The sequence below is a fragment of the Parasteatoda tepidariorum genome, chromosome 7, assembly GCF_982258835.1.
Source record: "Parasteatoda tepidariorum strain Cologne lab strain chromosome 7, Ptep-v5.0, whole genome shotgun sequence".
Taxonomy (NCBI): Eukaryota; Metazoa; Arthropoda; class Arachnida; order Araneae; family Theridiidae; genus Parasteatoda; species Parasteatoda tepidariorum.
In genome coordinates, this window is record NC_141761.1 from 46,959,788 (window position 1) to 46,975,653 (window position 15,866).

Sequence of the window (15,866 nt, forward strand, 5' to 3'; positions counted from 1 at the left end):
AATCAAACTTAGAAATACAGATTGTGTGATACAATAAGTGTAATTTTACTCGTTAATGATATATAATGATAACCTTACATTATTATATTGCTAACCTGTAATTGTAACCTAATAAACGATTTGAGAAATTTCCACCGTACTTGAAAATAAAAATTAAACTTAGAGATTATGTGACACAGTAAGTGAAAATGAATAAGAAGTAATTTTATACGTTAATGATATAAAATAATAACCTTACATTATTATAGCAGTTCAGATTGGAAATGGTTTTTGTTTCTCTTGAGTCATTAGTAATTTTAAAAATTTCGATATAAATGTTAAGATTTATATCTGGCAACATCTCATCTCCATATCTCATTATCATTTCTTAAAACCCGTTAATTCATTTTTTATTACACTTGACAACAAGTCAAGCGCGAGCTTATAAAATGGATATCTCGAGAGGGATAAAATTTTCTTCAACAAGAATTAAATAGTCATTTCTTAAAGATTCTTCGTATTTCCAGTATATTTTCTACCCTCTATCGTAATTAGAACTTCCTAAGAGTAATAGATTTTATGCAACGAAACGAAATGTAAAGTTACGATTTATCCACTATTGCGATTTTTTAAAATAGAGAAGAAATCTTCACCTCCAATTATTATATAATTGGCAACTTCTTTATAAAAGTTAAGTTTTCTTTGCAAAAATTTCACTGTCATTTGCAGAAAATTTTGCGAAACAGATGCATGGTTGCAACTTTTTAAATAATTGTCATAACCTGTAGATTGTGGTCCTAACAGTTTAGTCAGGAGAGCGGATGAAAGTTTGGTCCCCTTTACGTTAATTTCAATTTTTATGTTTTTAGTCATATTTAGTCAATTTCATACAAACATTTATTTTTAATAATTATTTATTATTACTTAATTTAATTGTGGATGAAAAATTTTTGAATTATGAGGCACAATTTTTTAATACTATATAAATCTACATATTTTTCTATCGAGAAATCTAAAGTTTAAGCTGTTTTTATTCAGTAGCAGCCGGAGAAAAATTAAAATTAATGATTTTTCAAAAAATAATTAGGTGAAAATGAAAAAAATATTTCAGGCAGCTTGTGGTAATGCGGTAGTTAACTTGTAAAACTTTTTTTTAATTTTAATATTATTTTCGTATTAAAATTATTTCAAATATAAATTAGTGCTTTAAGCAGTGATCACTCTTATGATGTATTTCTAGGATCCTTTTCAATTATTAAATAAAAAAAGTATCACATTAGGGGCCGTAAATTAATATTTAAGCAACGAAGAAACAGAAACGCAATCGAAATCTGACGAAACTCTACTAACTAAAGCGAAACTTAAAACTTCAAAACCTGCTTAATTGTGGGTGGGAAAGACATAGGCGATGAAAGGAGAGTTCAAAAAACCTTCAATTTCACTAGGTAATCAAATTGGTTTTGATGTTTCTACCTCGTCATCCTCACTAGTGGTTCTAAAAATTTCAAAAGCGTTTTTGTTTCTTCCTCGCTTGAACATTCGACCCCGATCGGGCATACTTTCCAGCTTTCATTTTTAATGAGGCTTTTTAAATATATTTTAAGGAAGGCAATTAAGGGACACCCTGTATACTTGGTAAAAGTGAGACTGTATACCTTTTAAGCTTTTACCGTGAAGAAAGTAGGCTTTTCACTAGAAGAAATACATAGCATTTATTTTGTAAGTAATAAATTGATGTTTGATATATATATATATATTGTATATTTATAGCAAAATAAATAAATACAAAAAAACACGAAGAAAATTAAGAAAAACAATAAGTTTCAGTTATTACGCATAAGCTGCAAGTAAATAGAACTCATAGAATAAGTTCAAAATGAAGATAAAACAGAGGAAAATTACAGACATATGAAAAAAGGGGAAAAAAGAAAAATAATAATAAAAATAACAAAAAACTGAAGGAAAAAAAATAATAAAAATCCGGGAAAAAAAGGATCATTTTTTTAAAAAAATCCGGAAAATAAAAGATATAATCTTTTCATCAGCCCACACGATTATATCCGCAAAAAAGAGTGCTTTCTAATATTGTATCAATATAGCCAAAGCAAAATATATCAATACAATAGTGGGAGGAGCACTCAAAAAATTTTTATAAAAATTACAACGAATAATTAAAATAGAACACAATAAGTAAAAATAACACGTAAAAACAGAAAATAAAATGTAAAGAAAAAACAGAATAAAACATAAAACGAAATTTATGAAGCGAGCAGCGAATTCAAATGAACTTCCATGAAAGGGAAATTTTTCAAGAATGATTCAAAATATTTTCGTAACAAGATTGCCAGATTGCAAAATATGAAAACAAAAGAGCAAATTGGGAGTTTTGTTTTAAAGTGCGTTCTTACTGAATTACTGAAGTGCATTTGATTTGTTAGTTACCAATGATGGGCCCGAAAATGGATGTGTGCAAGGTAATATTATACTGGATAATTTAGAGAAGTTGACTATAAATAATTTTAGAAAATAAATATTTGTTTAAGAAAAAAATATAAAATAGAAAAGAGAAAGAAACATGAATTGCCTGTTTTGCACATAATTTTAGCCATGGATTTGCCCGAAAATGGATGTGTGCAAGGTAATATTATACTGGATAATTTAGAGAAGTTGACTATAAATAATTTTAGAAAATAAATATTTGTTTAAGAAAAAAATAGAAAATAGAAAATAGAAAGAAACATGAATTGCCTGTTTTGCACATAATTTTAGCCATGGATTTGCACGTGGAAAAATTATATAAATTAACAAAGAAATCTTTTTAGTAAATAATTTTAGCCACGGATTTACCCGAAATGGATTTTATATATACAGTGATACCTCGAGATACGAGTTTAATTCGTTCCGTAACCTTGCTCGTATGTCAATTTGCTCGTATCTCAAAGCAATTTTCCCCATTGAAATTAATTGAAATGCCATTAATCCGTTCCATCCCCAAAAATGCTACCCCCAATTGTTTTTGTTACGTGTTTTTGAATAAGAAAAATGTATTTATAAATGACAAATATTGTATAAAAACATAATAAAAGAAAATGTAAAGCAAAAAAAGAAAAAACTGGTTTTATAAAGTGTGCATACATATTTGTATTTTGATCACTTAAATGCAAGTTGCACACATCTTAAATGCTACTGTATGCTTAATTTTAGTCACTGCTTTTCTCTTCACCGGTCTTTGCTTTTTTAGCTGGATTAAAAAAAAAAAAACTGTCCAAGGAGGTTTGTTTCTTCCTCCTTCTCAGAATGCTGCAGAAATGAGTTAGGCGAGTGTCATGAAATAGTTCCGATGCACGACCAGATGCAACTTTTTCGGGATGTTTCCTTGCACGAACTGTGAAATTCTTGCCCACATTCCCAAGAACACTTTTATCTCACTTGTAGAGATAACCTCCTCCCCCTCTGGCTCTTCCTCGAAACCAATTTCTTGCAGAACCCCCGAATGCTGCTGCGACGGTAACTCTTGTAATTCCTCTGTCGTCAGTTCCTGAGAGTACTCCTCGATGAGCTCGTTCACGTCTCTCTCACCCATCACCAGGTCCATGGATTTTCCCAGAGACCCAATATCCTCCTCCACTGGCACTTTGGGTTCGAATCCTTCGAAGCTATAGACTCAGGTCACAGCACAATTTTCGGCTACAGACTCACTCTGGCCACAGCTTCTTCCATGCAGAGGTCAAGGTCCTCGTTGCAACGCTCAGCCAGGCCTGATCAATAATTCTGAGGCATATCACGATGTTAAAGTTGTCCTCCCAGTACTCTCGAAGGGTGAGGTTTCTGTTTTCTGTCACCTCAAAGCAGCGCCGGAACAGGTGCTTAGTGTACAGCTTTTTAAAATTAGAAATCAGCTGCTGATCCATGGGCTGCAGGATAGGAGTGGTGGTAGATAGAGAACCTTTATAAACTTGAACTCTTCGAGGATGTCATGTTCGAGGTTCGGTGGGTGAGCAGGAGCATTGTCGAGGATGAGAAGGACTTGCCTGGCCGTTCCTCGTATCTCAAATGTCACTCGTATCTCAAAACAAAACTTCGCTCGCTCGACAGCTCGTATCTCAAATAACTCGTATGTTAGGGCACTCGTATCTCGAGGTACCACTGTATATATATATATATATATATATATATATATATATATATATATATATATATATATATATATATATATATATATATATATATATATATATATATATATATATATATATATATATATATATATATATATATATATATATATATATATATATATATATATATATATATATATATATATATATATATATATATATATATTAAATAATGTACATTAATGGATACTGAAAAATTTATTTATTCAATATGATAGATAGTCAAAAATAGAAGTTCGTCTTCCACCCCCCTTCCCAACACGACACCATATTAAATTCCAGAAGGATCATACAAATTGTAGAGAGTATGTAATAACAAAGCTTTTGCGAGAATATTCAAACAAACAAATATTTGTTTCCAGAAAACTGCCTCGAACTATTTTTAAACTATACGCGCTGGCAGTTCTCTTTCATACCTCAAAAGGCAATATGAATTACAGATAATATGAAATATTTCTCGCGTAAAATATTGAATAAAATCTCTCAGACAACTCATAAAATATTTCCTTTCAGAAACACGGTTGAAGAAATACACATCCGTAAATACGTAGGTGAATTGATGAGACAATAAAATGAAAGGAAGTATATATCTCAGTTATTTATTTTGTGAAACATATATATATATTTCCTTAATGACTTTATTTCTATTTTGGTAGTGCAATTTTTGCTTTGGGCGAAATCAAAATCACACAAAATTATGTACATTGTAGAATAATAAGGGGATAAATAAATTCAAATAAAGCTATGTCACAAATTTTGGAATTATTAATACATATGTGGTGCAAATGAAAAAATTAAACACCCTGAATAATTTTTGATCTAATGGTCGTATACTCGAACTTAATGACTCACGGGGTACCCTCAAATATGCAAATTATGGAATCAGGCCTAAAAACGTAATTTCTCTAAATAAACATATCTTTTTTTTCGTCGGATTGTGATTTCTAACTCCCAAAATATAGGTGGTAGCTGCAGTCTGGGAAATATGATCCTTATAGTTTGATTAGGTGAGAGGTGAAAAGTTTCGACTCCTTAATATCAATTTTGCTTTTTTTTTATTTCACCATATCTCGAGAAATTTTTAAAACAAATTGAAAGATTTTCGTCCACAATTATAAAATTTATTTATTCAAAAATCTATGCAAAAAATAATTTTTAATAATTATTTATTATTATTTTTTTTAATTTGATAATAGACAAGAAATTTTAAATTGTGAGTTATAAAAATTTTTACAGAATTTTAAGAATGTTATTTTATATGTCAAAAAGGAAATTTGGCCGAAATCGGCCGAATAGTTCCTAAAAAATCAAATTTTAAACATTTGAAATTTGATTTCTCAGGAACTATTAGATCGATTTTGTTTAAATTTCGTTTTTTGAAACATAAAAATACACCCCTCAAAATATGTAAAAATTTGAATACTTTCCATGAACTTTTTATTAAAAATATTAATAAATAAAGTAGGAAACAACAATAAATAATTATTAAAAATTATTTTTTTTTTGCGCGGAAATATATTTGGATAAATGAATTTTATTATTGCGCGTGAAAATTTTTAATTTTCTTAAAAAGTTCTCGAGATACGTAAAAAGTAAAATTAACAATAAGGTGTCCAAACTAGGGACCATATTTCCCAGATTGCAGCTGACCCCTATATTTTCGGAGTCTGAATTCATAATCGTTCGAAAAAGATGTATGTATATTCGGAGAGAGGCCGACCGGCCTGTGTAGGGGTTAGGGAACTGCCCTTGTATCATCATAAAGGTTCTGAGTTCATATCCCGGGCAAGGCATGAATGTTCTTTCCTTCTCTGTACTATCTGTCCTTACTGTGGGAGCAACGTTGGCCCACCTAAGATGGTGCTCCTGAAAGAGTGACCAACAAATCTGCCCTACAGGTGCCTGTATGACCTAAGGTCATTATCCAGGTGGGCAATGGAAAAAAAAGTATTCAGAGAGAGTACGTTTAAGTGTCTGATTTAGTAATTTAAAATATCGTCTGCATTAAAAATTCGAGGGTGTAATTTGAGATAATATAATTCTAAAATAATAATTCGAGGATTGAGTCTTACTAAAATATTAAGATTGGATTGATTAGGATTATTGAGATATTAAGATTGAGTCTTACTACGTGAAAATCTAAACCAAAGGCAATTCAGCTTTGATGGCGCTGCGTCAACCTATTTTATTCAACTACAATACCTATAAAAATTTTACATCAAAAAATTTAGTTAATAGTGTATGAAAATCGTTTTATGAGGTAAATAATTGTAAAAAGATAAAAGCTTGAAAAAAAGAATGTAATAGCCTCCTTAGTTCTAGCCGACAATTCTAGCTCTCTCATTTTATTAACTAAAATGAAACTAGTTTTCAAAACAAACTAACATAAAATTAAATAAACATAGTAAAACGGAAAATGGGTTGTACTGTTTATAAAGATTTTCAGATTTGTTATAAAATCCAATGTTAAGATGATAATTGCTTTCTTTTATATAGCGTTTGCGGATGGATGAATTCCAGTTATTATTGTATTAGTCGTCACGTGGAGTAACTATTACATTACAATTTCAAAACCACTCACTACACTTTTTTCTAATAATAACCGAAGATATTTTGCCCTTTCTTCAAACATCAATGGAAGAGCCGCGATGGTTCAGGTGATAGAGCGTTCGCCTTCCAATGAGGTGAACCGAGGTTCGATCCCGGCGATGGCTGCTAGTCGATGCAAATTCCGCATCCGGCTTGCACCGACCACAGTGTTGACGTGAAATATCCTCAGTGGTAGACGGATCATGGGTAAGAGTCCCCTTGCCGTCAGGCTAACCGTGGGAGGTTCTCGAAAGGGAGAAATTTTCCTTAGTGGAGGATTTTCTGATGGAACTGCATTTGCATTGAATGGAGAGGAAAACCACGAAGACCTCCCACGGTTAGCCTGACGACAGAGGGAGTCTAACCCATGATCCTTCTACCTCTGAGGATATTTCACATAAGCACTCGTGAAATATCCTCAGTGGTAGTGATCGAGCAAGCCGAATGCGAATTTGTATATACCAACCATCGCGGGATTCGAATCCAGTTCACCTCATTCGAAGGCGAACGTTCGATCCCCTGAGCCATCGTGGCTCTCTCTTGATTAATTAGATTACTTAAAATAATAAACAGAGCTTTTATTGATTGATCATTTGGTGTTTGATTTGGCGAAAAATATATTAACTATCGCCTTCAACAGACGAGAACCATATAATATGGTATACAGTGTGTCTCAAAAAGTTTAAGACACACTTGGACTTTTTTTTACGTCAGCACTGTGGTCGGTGCGAAGCCGGAAGCGGAATTCGTATCGACCATCCATCGCTGGGATTCAAACCCGGTTCGCCTCATTGGAAGGCTAACGCTCTATTCTCTGAGCCACCACGGCTCCCCGTGTAGACACTGTATTGTATTGTATTGTATTTCGTTGTATTGTGTTGTGTTGTGTTGTGTTGTACTGTACTGTACTGTATTGTATTGTATTGTATTGTATTGTATTGTATTGTACTGTATTGTATTGTATTGTATTGTATTGTATTGTATTTTATTGTATCAATGCTCGTAGTTGAACAGCCGACCCAATTTTGGGTTTACGACTACTAATGTTCAACTCCTTAGCCTTGTAATTTTGAACCAATACAGAAGACAAGGAAACTCCTGGACCAATACCTCCAGCGGTAATGATTTGTTATGGGAACATGGAGGACTTTGCGACTCGACAGATTTAACGTGCATCAGTCACCATTTACAACACTGGGAGTAATTGGCCGGCGAGGTCTTACCCACGAATTTTGCACATGGGCCCAGTGCCCTACCAACCAGGCTATCCCGGCCTCCATGCAGACATTGCATTGTAACAATATATATTCCAAGTAAATAAAGATCGACACATTCAAGAAACAATGGTCAGTACATTTTGTTGAGTCAAATGGTTCTTCGCCTATCCAATTAGGCCTAAATAGGTTTAAAAAAAAGGAACATTATGCATTATTTCCTTCAACGCGAAAATCTCTCTGGCAGATGGAAGTTAAGTAAAATTAGTTCACCGCCAAGTAAATAAAAAATTCGCTGTGTCTTTTCGTTTCAGATGTCTGGGTTAGACATGATTTTAAGAAAGATTTGTGAGTTCGTCTTTTCCGACAGTTAGTGTAGAAGAGGGTAATTTATGGTTATATGCATCATTGCAAATTTCTGAATTTTCTAGTGAACTCAAGGCTTTTTAGATTTTCATACAATGAGATAATTTTGTGTGAAAACTCAGAAACTGGTCAGTGAATCAAAAAAAAAGACTCTGCCGGTGTCGTAAATGTTTTATCTGTTCAGACTGTTCTGTTAAATGTCTCAGATTTTTGCCTTTTGTTCAGAGGCAAACACTTTACTTATACTGTAATCTTAAATCTGGTTTTCAAAAAATAACATTATTTAGTTTTGATATGCACACTCATGAGCAATCTCTCTCTCTCCATCTATATCTATCTATCTATCTATCTATTTATCTATCTATATATATATATATATATATATATATATATATATATATATATATATATATATATATATATATATATATATATATATATATATATATATATATATATATATATATATATATATATATATATATATATATATATATATATATATATATATATATATATATATATATAATATATACATATATATATATATATATATATATATATATATATATATATATATATATATATATATATATATATATATATATATATATATATATATATATATATATATATATATATATATATATATACGCACTAAGTAAAGAAGTACCTAAGTGCAATAGAAATTACATAAATAATGTACAGTGTGCCAAAAAAAACGAAAAAAAAATCGGACTAACCTGGATAACTTTTAATCTAATGATCGAACCTTCACGTTCTAGGACTCAATAATAAGGGTTCGAGGGGTGTCATTAAATAAGCTAATTAGTTATTGCAGACAATATTTTAAGTTACTAAATCAGGCACAAAAACGTACTTTCTCTGAATGAACATGCTTTTTTCTTATTTTTTTAACGGATTTGGATTTCTGACCCCTAAGTAATTGTGGCCCTTTGGTCGCCACAATTTGGAAAAAATGGTCCCCCTAGTTTGGTCAGGAGAGCTATTCAAAATTTGGACCCCATAATGCTAATTTTACTTTTTTTAAGTTATTAAGTTTATTTATTATTTTTTATAAATTTATTAAATAATAGTAGAAAAAGTTTGAATTGTAAGGTATACAATTTTTTACGTCATTTTAAAGAATGTAATTTTACGTGGCATAACACACAATTTGAGTAAAAGCGGTTGAATAGTTTCTGGGAAATTGAATTTAAAATTTTAGACTTTTTTGAAATTCATTTTCTCAGGAACTATTCAACTGACTTTGCTCAAATCTTGTATTTTGCTATGTAAAATTATATTTTTCAAAATGATGCAAAAAATTGTACACCTAACAATTCAAATTTTTTTTCCGACCATTCTTAAATAAAATAATAAATATTTACTAAGAGTTATTTTTTTCAATGAATTATCTTTGGATAAACGAATTTTGTAATTGTGTGCAAAATTTTATCAATTTGTTTAAAAGGTTATGGTGAAATACGCAAAAAGTGAAATTAGCATTAAGGGGCCCAAACTTTGGATCGCTCTCCTGATCAAACTAAGGGGACCATATTTACTAGATCACTTATATTTTGGTGGTCAGAAATCGGACGAATCCGTTTAACAAAAACAAAAAAGAAGTTTTTTCTTCAGAGGAAAGATGTTTTTATGTCTGATTCCGTAACTTAAACTATCGTCTGCGCGTATTAATGAGCATATTAGAGGGCATCTCTCCGAGCCATTAAGATTGAGTCCTAAAAGACGAAGATCCGATCATTAGATCAAAAGTTATTCAGGGTAGTCCATTTTTTCTGGCGCATTATACATCTATACATCTTTTTAGATTTTTTCTTTAAAAAAAATGGTATTAATGTCAAAAATTACCCTATTAACACAGAATTATGTAAGTGGTATTACACGCATTTAGTTTTTCAGAGTTTCTTTTATAGGAAACAGAAGTTAGTGTTTGCCTATTTCAAACTTCTAGCAAAAATATCGAGTACTTCTCGATCAGTTAAACAGAAGAAAAGAAATGATTTCTAGAATTGGGTTTGAAAGATCTATATATTGAGTTGAACCATGCTTTCATTGCTTTGTCTTTCGGAAATTTTTTTAAAAGGAAAAAAAACAAAACAAACAAACCTGTTGGTCGAACTTACACCTACCCACAAACCGAGGCAACTTAGGCCACTAAATGTTTTCTATTGCAACCTGCCTTTAAAACAACTTTTTTCTAAGTGAAGCAAGATAGTAAATTGAGTAAAAATATATTTAAGAACAATAATTGAAAACATTTATTTATTATTATTCATCTATTATTTTAATACATTATGTCAATTATAGAAATTCGTTTAACTGCTATATTCTCGTTATAAAATTTTAGTAGCGTGACATACTGTCACGCGCTAAATTATTGATCGCATTATTATATCGTCCCTGCAGTCACTTTCGTAATTTATACGCTTCCCCTTTTCCTCCCTGCATCGGTGCCTTTGATGGTTCCATGTGATATCTCCATTTCTACCTTTTCTTAACCGTAACTACTCTTAATTTTTTAACACTTTAACTTTTACTTTACGTTTTGACCGCTCTCTCAACCGTAACTTTAAAATTTATGTAACTGTAACCTATTTTTAACTGTTTCTATAAATGGTCCTCCATTTTCCCCCATATTTGCATTCGATTTTTGTATGGCATTGCAATCAACATTTCCTGGCTCCGCCATTTTAATTTTTTGTCCACCTACCCCCCTATCCACCTCCCCTCCTTTTGTATACCCGCCTTCCTCAACTAAGATTTATTATATTTCGATGGCGTTTTTTTTTTTTTTATCCTTTTATTATATATTAATTTGCGACCTCCAATGTGTTTATTTTTTTTCTGTCTTCGTTTCTGGCAAGAAATTTGAAGCATTTCAAACCATTAAATATAAATGGTGGTCTATACGGAACAGCCTATATATATTAGATAAAACTTTATAAATTTATTCAAGAATTGCTTTTTAAACTTTATCGCGCATTAATAGGCACTGTTATTGAAAATTTTTATTGTGAGAGGTAGGTGATAGTAATTCTCTTAAATACAAATCGAAATGTACATTTCTTAGATCACGTGGTAAACGAATGTAAAATTCGTAAGTTACGTAACTACCAATCGTGATGTAGGATTTTTAAATCGTGAAAATACAAAACTTTTTCTTCACGTCGATGACTTTTTGACTTTCAAGTAAGTTAAACATAGGTATAAACTTTCAAACGTAAAGATCGACGAACGAGACTCTTAAAAAAAATTTTTTTCTTTTTAATAATAATATTGCTGAAACACGCACATGACGATAAATAAGCTTTGCTTATTATTGAAAAGGCAAATGAATTTTTCCGAATATTTTTTTCTTTTAAATTTAAATATTTATTTTAAACTTCTCGTACTTCAAGTTAGGTTAGTTTCACTAAATACTAGCTACTATTCATATGAGTGATTTGTGCTGTAAAATGCAAAATGGACATAATTTCGTGGGTAAAAAAAATTTAGCTGATTTATTATAGATGAGAAAAATTAAAAAAAAAAGATATAAATTATAATAAGAGATATAAAAAACTAAATAAAAAACAAACAAACTTTGAACTATTAGTTTGATATTCTATGGGTGACTGACCCTAAATATTCCATCTAATCAAATCAAACTATAAATAAAAAGTTTTGGCTTATTGTCAGTACCTCAGGGGATAGAGGCTTAAGGGAGAGTCGATTAAGGGAACGGGTAAAAATTATAATGATTTCAGATTTAAGGCTATATTTGTTTCCCTTTTTATTAAATAAATAAATAAATAATATTTTTAGTGATTTATTAACATAAATTTTGAACGAAATTATGTCAAATGCTTAAATTTCACGTTGCTTATTATTATGAATTTTGAAGACAATTATGTGGATTGTTTCAGCAACCAATTACTAACTGGTCGCTCTTTGGCGCATGTGAAAGAACAAGCGAAAAGATTATGAATATAGTTGTTAACCGTACCCTCTCAATCATAAGTTGTTGTGAAAAAACTTCTAATAATTGACAGATATTCAAACAGCAAACAAATTGATACAACAAACATCAAGCGTTTGAGAGGTTTTCATAGACCCAAAATGTAAGAATTATTGGCAAACCATTTATAGATTTTCATTAACAACTTCATATGGATAGTAGCGATATTGAAAAAAATATTCAAAATAGATTCCTTTCAAGTCAATTTTCGAATTTATTAATTGACAAGTTGGTTTTTCTTACAAAATTTTGGAAAGTTCTGAATATATTCCTTCCCACCAGCTACTTAGACACAGTTAGCATAAAATACTTAAAAAAATTTCTTTTTTTATTATGGTTTCAAAGTGAATTATTACAGATTTAATTTTTTAATAAGTAAAATAATGAAATAAGGAAAAATTAATGAAATTTTTTAAAGATTTTTCTCTTGGAGAAAAATCTTTTGAGAAATTCATCTGACGCACGTGGAAGTGATAATTTAAATAGAAATTTTTTTCAGCACAGTTTTTAAGTCTAACTAAATATTTCCGAAAAGTTTATAGAGCGCAAATTTAATTAATAACTTCTTTTTAGTTCAAATAAATTAAATTCTTTATTTCAGTAATTTAAACGAAAAAGCATTCGTTTAATGAAAATATCTCATTTTAATTGCATGAGTCATTAAAAACGATTAGAGTGGACAATTATTTTATTAATTTTTTTTAATTTTATAATACCTAGAAGGAGCCGCAGCGATAATAATTATATTAAATGTGATTTCTTTACATCTTCTACAGCACAAAATCGCTTATTTTACCTTAGAATCGTCATATATCTCATGAAAATTGTTATCGTCATCATTAAATGCTTAGGAGCTGCACGGTTTGAGAACATTTAGAACCAGTTTATAAAGGGTCCAAATAAAAATTAAAAAAGTTTTATAATATTGAAAATTTGTTTTTCTTAGATGACAAATATAATAAAAATAATTAATTGTAGCAATAGTTATTAGCACGCAAAAAATAATTTTATTTGCAACTTTTTTTTTTCAAATTTAAATTTATTTGCAGAGCTGTTACGAGGTAAAGAAACTGGGAGTGTATGCAAGTTCGCCGTTTCAAGTAAAGAGATGAAATTTGTATTTATTCCAAACAAGCTACGTAAAAGAAATGTTCCGTTTTTGTGTTTTTAAATTCGATATTTTTTCTCCAAAATCTTACTAGGATACCGGTAAGTGACGTCAAGTGGGTATCTCAATCCTGATTGGTTGTTGAAACGTGGCATTTGTTTACGTTAGCAACCGCTTTTTCTATTCTATTTCGAGTAAGTCAAGCCCGTGAAGTATTAATTCTTTTAAGTGGCACATTCTATGTTCTTACACTAAGATTTTTTCACCCAGATTTCAATTCTTTCACTATATATTTCACACTTAACACAAAGACAGGAAAAAATGAAAAGAAAATAACATTGCGCGGCACAACTTTTCAACATTTCTCCTAGTATCGACAATAGATTGTTATTCAGCTTGTTAGTTCGAGTATTGGGGCCATATTTAACAGATTGCAGCTAACTCCCATACTTTGAGAGCAAGAATCCAAATCCACTCTAAAAAGACATATTAATTCAGAGAAAGTGTCTTTTTGTGTCTGTCTCCGTAACTGCTTGCATAGCATGTTTAAGTTAGGCCCTCAGATTTTTCTGATTAAATCCTAGAACGTGAAAACTCGATTATTAGATCAAACGTTATTCAAGGTGTGTGCATTTTTTTTAAATTTAATTTTGTACACTGTAGTTTTCACTACTACTGTAATTTTTACATAAATAGGCAATTTCGTTGCAATATTACAAAATTGTGTCATTGTTAAAAAGCTGAGTAACAAACTATTTTCGATGCGTACTCTATCAGTTGATAAAAGCTAATTTAAAACTTTTAGCTTTGCTTTGAATAAGCAATTAACAGATATCTATTATAAAAAGAAATATTTATTATGTTTTTAAAGAAAGGCTCACCTTGTAAGCGATAGGAAAATAAACAGAAGTTCACTTTGTGAAATATAGAACAAAGTAAGACTGAACTAAATAAATTTTTAACTAGAATTCTATAAGAGATAACAATAATGCAAACGATATGATGATCGATATTAAAAAAATGCTATCCAATGATTATGCTTAAAAATATGCAAGCGTAATTTTTTGATACAGTACTTTACAACAGTGAAATATCTTAAAAACAGATTAATTAAGTTGAAATAAAATAAAATTTAATTGAAAAAAATTTAAATATTTTGATCCTGAGACTGAACTAAATCAATTTTTAACTAGAATTCCTTAAAAGATTAAAAATAATGCAAACGATGTGATAATCGATATAAAAAAAAATGCTATCCAATGATCATGCTTAAAAATATGCAAACGTAATTTTTGGATACAGTACTTTGCAACAGTGAAATATCTTAAAACAGATTAATTAAATTGAAAGAAAATAAAATTTAATTGAAGAAAATTTAAATATTTCGAGCATTCATTAGCATTCACAGCTCTGAAAAGCGTGACGGATACAGAAATGTAACACTATTCATATTACATCTCATCATCGTTTTACACATATTTTTAGTAATTAATAATGTTTAAGGAAATTTTTGCAAACGATTCGTAAATAATTTTTAGTGAATTAAAATATTTTACATCAAAATTTTTCCCATTCAATATTCATTTTACTTTGATAAAAACAGGTATATGTGCAGTCTCAATAGCCCTTTCCCCCAAAAATCAGTAAAATTCCCTAAATAGCTTTTGATCCTAAAGATAAGATTTTCACATATTAGGATTCAATCTTATTGGTTCAAGGACCTAACCCATATTATACTAATTAATTGCTGCAGACGATATTTCAAATCCTGAAATTAGACACAGAAGCGTAACTTCTACAAATAAACTTACCTTTTTTCAGTGGATGCAGATACTTGCTGTAAATTCTAGACTCTTTGAATGGGGGGGAGTCACCGCAATCTGGAAAATATAGCCTCATAAATTCAGCCAGAAGAAGGGTCGAAATTTTGGACTCCTTAGTTATTTCACTTTTGTTTTTCCCATTTCAATTAATTTTTTACTTACCAAAAATTATTCGATTGGGAGTTCTTATATTTTAAAACTTTTCATTTAAATTACGTAGATTAAATTGGTTTAAAAATTTGTATATTTTATAATATATTTTATATTTTTTATTATATAGCACACATATCATTATTTTATCCCGTTTACTCAAACGGTATGTTCTAAACAGGGTCAAAACTTATGTCGGTAAAGTTAATTTATTATCCACCTGTATATAAATACGAGTCTTCACAGATAGTCAGTGGGTCTTCTTTGTACTGATTTCCACATATTTCCTTCTAAATTATGTAAAACATTAGATTCAACAGATGCTAAATCTAAATCGTCTAGTATAGCATCGATAACTAAAAAAAGAGAAATTTTTTATTCATTTATTTAAGTTTGTTTCTCCGATTGTTTTAAAGGGGAAAACAAGACAGCTAAGTC